Source organism: Toxotes jaculatrix, chromosome 11 (genome assembly GCF_017976425.1).
Source record: "Toxotes jaculatrix isolate fToxJac2 chromosome 11, fToxJac2.pri, whole genome shotgun sequence".
NCBI classification, from domain to species: domain Eukaryota; kingdom Metazoa; phylum Chordata; class Actinopteri; family Toxotidae; genus Toxotes; species Toxotes jaculatrix.
This window is the reverse complement of record NC_054404.1, coordinates 1,194,385-1,198,095: the sequence shown is the minus strand read 5'-3', so window position 1 is coordinate 1,198,095 and position 3,711 is coordinate 1,194,385. Positions and strand designations below refer to the sequence as shown.

At 50.0% G+C, this 3,711-nt stretch overlaps 1 protein-coding gene across 1 annotated transcript in view; it reads right to left on the bottom strand.

Annotated features, from left to right (window-relative positions):
• Window positions 1-3,711, bottom strand: part of znf365 (zinc finger protein 365) — a 33,217-nt gene that overhangs the window by 19,226 nt on the left and 10,280 nt on the right. The gene's annotated exons all lie outside the window — the stretch shown is intronic.

The window sequence follows — 3,711 nt, the reverse complement described above, 5'->3', positions numbered from 1 at the left end:
CGGCCATCACTGCTGCGCCCAGTTACAGTAAACTGTTTAATTCCAATACTGACGAAGCGGAGTTGGGATGGTTGTTGTCACTTTTCTTCATACGATCACGATGATCCGACTCTGAGTGAACACATTAACCTCCGATTCAAACAACTGCCCAGAGGATGAACTACATTACCCAGCATGCCACGGAATATTTAACTTAATGCTCTCTGTCCCCAGTTATGATCAAATACAAACAGTCAGCATGTGTAATGTCTCCGCTGCGCTGACAGTGAAAGGAAAAGTCAACAACAAAGCTGAGACACAAAGACACACAATCCTGAGAACACTGCCCCGCTCACACGCTGACACTGCGTCTGATTAAACAGCACTGAACAAACGGCTAACACGATGTTTTACTGCAGTGACAGAAGAAGAAAAGAACAGAAACACAAAGAGCTGTTGTTCTGAGTGATCAGGGTCCGGGGCCGAGGAACAGAGCTGTGCTGCTCCCAGACCTGCAGGGCCCCCCCCAGACCTGCAGGGCCCCCCCAGACCTGCAGGGCCAACCCAGACCTGCAGCCCCCCCCCCAGACCTGCAGGGCTCCCCCAGACCCGCAGGGCCAACCCAGACCTGCAGGGCCCCCCCAGACCTGGACCTGCACATGTTCACAGGTGGAGGAGAAGCTGTTCGTCTCAGTTTTTCAGTGTTTTTCACAGTTTCACGTCTGAAATGATCCAACGAACACCTGACCTCACCTGACCCCCCCCCCCCCCACACACACACACACACCCAGGAGTGGACGTCGTGTTCGTCCAACACATTTTGGAGTGAAACTCAGCTGTCTGGGGTCAGGAGGTCATGTGACAGCTTTTCCATCGCACTGATCCAGATGGAAGGACGGTGAAATAAAACACCAGTGAAAATGAAAGTCTGATTTTTGTTTTCGTGAGTAAGAGACTCACTTCAAGCTGCACAATATCAGCAGTGACTCATGTATGTGAGCGTGACTCACTTGTTGTGGCCTCCGTGTTTGGCATTTGATTATAAAGACGTAGGCAGTTAATTTGGACGTCTTTCTACTGGGAAACACCCACCCACACACACACACACACACACACACACACACACACACACACTCTCTCTCATAAAAAGAGAGATGATGACATCCTCCTTTTTACGGAAATTCAACCTGATGTCTTTATCAGGTTCTGCTTGGTGGAATTTGTCGGCTTGTTAACAGATTTATTTGTGTTTGTTGCTGAGATGGAAGCAGAGAAACAGGAAGCAGTGGGACGGAGACGACTCTTCACACCGGCCGTTTTTTTTTGTTTCCACGTCCAAGTGACTCCTCATGATAAGATTTTCTCTTCCTCAGTTGACTTCATTAAAAACATCAGTCATTTCCTCTCAGCAACACATCCACAAAGGAACATCTGCAGCTAATCACCTTCATGAAGCCAGTGTGGAGTTAACAGGAGCGTCGCACCTGTGGCAGCTGCTGCAACAACCACATGGAGACACAACGAAAAGAAAGAGGCCTCCTGCTCAGACCTGAGTTCAAGTCCAGTGAAGGTGTCAGCAGGTTTCATCCAGCTGAGCTGCAGCCTTCACCCTCTGAGGTCGCCTGCACAGCCTGAGATGACTGTGCTGTGTATGAACGTGCTGTGTATGATCAGGCCGTGCAGCCGCTGTGTTCACATCCTGTCGTTTCCTCTGTGATTCGGAGCGTTAGTGAACCACAGAACTACAGAGCTGCGTTTACATCCAGGGAACGTACAGCATCTGGTCACTGAGCAGGAAACTGCCACCGTGTGTTTACGTTCATTCATTCACACAGAGCAGCCACAGACGTGTCAGCTGTCTCAGCGTGGTCTGTCCTTGATGCCTTTGGGTTCCTCTGCTGGTTTTGTGTCTCTGTGAGCTGGTTTTGTGTCTCTGTGAGCTGGTTTTGTGTCTCTGTGTGCTGGTTTTGTGTCTCTGTGAGCTGGTTTTGTGTCTCTGTGAGCTGGTTTTGTGTCTCTGTGTGCTGGTTTTGTGTCTCTGTGTGCTGGTTTTGTGTCTCTGTGAGCTGGTTTTGTGTCTCTGTGAGCTGGTTTCGTGAGTGAAGCTGATGTCGATCTGTTTAATGCGAGCTGTCCACCTGGGATCAGATCATCTGTCACGCGTTGTGGTGTGAACAGACCCAGATCTGAATCCAGAGTGTGACGAGTCCTCCTGTCCATCAGGACATCCTGATGGTGGCTCCTTAACACCCACAGTAAAACTGTAATGAGCGCTGAGGCTGTGAGTGAACTTGTGGTGATCGTGAGGACACAAACGGCTCCATCCATGGAGATGTCACCTGCTCCCACGCAGCTCACCCCCTCACTTCCCCTCAGCTCTGCAATCTTCGGCCCGCGTCTCGTAAAATCGGTTTGACATCCACCTACTCACAGTGTGACACGGAGGCCTCGTGTGTGCGCCAGAAATACTCCCTGGTGTGTTTGCAGGTCAGCGCGTGACGTCGCAGTTCTCCTGAAGCAACATGTTGTTTTTATTAGCAGGAAGTGAAGGCGGGCTGAAAATAGACGGCGTGATTCAGAGCTCGGACGGTTTTAGACCTGATGTCGAGCCAAACTGTGGAAGCCCTGCGTAGGTCGTCCTCCAAATCAAACAAACACAATGAATTACTGTGCTGCAACAGGCTGTCGCTGTCCAGCTGAACTGCACACACACACACACACGCAGCCCTGTATATTTATAACACAACAGTAAACAGCAGAATCACTGTATATTGTTGTGTGTAGACTACAGGCTCTTTTGAGGTTTTCCGTCGTGTAAGTGTCAGTGAACGTTACATTTAGCAGAAACCTGATGAAACATCAGCACTTCACTGATGTGAAGGTCACAAACGCTCCTGAACACGCCCCCCCCCCCCCCCCCCGCCGGTCCCCACGGGCCCCTGAGCCTGCTCAGTGATCCATCCACGCCCACAGGTACAGAGGAAGTGTGTGTTTCAGCTGCTTTTTGTCTCCATGTTGCAGTAAACTCACTAACATAGGTATTTATGACCCTGAGAGTTATGAGTTATGAGTGTTCTCATCGGTCACATCAGCCGGTGAGGGAAGCTGAATTTCTTCTTCTTCTGTTCTCCATCATGCAGCGGTTCTTATTTCTCCTGATAACCATGGCGTTGTGCTCGGATCATAAATCTGTGGTAGTAAAAGCTAAATATGGCTAATCTGAGGATTGCGTGCCGTTGTTCCTCAGACACTTCAACTTGAGTGGATCCAAATGTGTTTTGTGACAGAGGCTTTGGTCCACAGGGTAAAGACAGGAAACTGGATGTGGAGGCCAAAGAGTCCCACAGGGAAGCTTCACATGCAGCCACTGACATCACACATAACCCTGGGTTTTACTGTGGAAGTGGCCGATGAAGTGAACTCAACTCCAGAAACAAACCGTTGGCTTTACTGAGCATTCTGTGCAGAGACGGGTGAAAACCCTCAGATAAATACGGTGAACATCACAGTCATGTGTGTTTTATCTGTCAGTAGAACAGAAAAACTGCCAATAAAAGCTCCTCGAACAGCTTCCCCGGTGCAGCCTGCCAAACAACAGCTCAGCTCTGTGCCTGACTGTCGTGTCAGCTGTGACTCTGCTCACAGAAATCTGTTATCTGTTGCCCACATGGCCTGAGACGGCGGCCGGCCTGCAGGGTGACAATCTGTAGATGCTCACACTGATACGGCCGC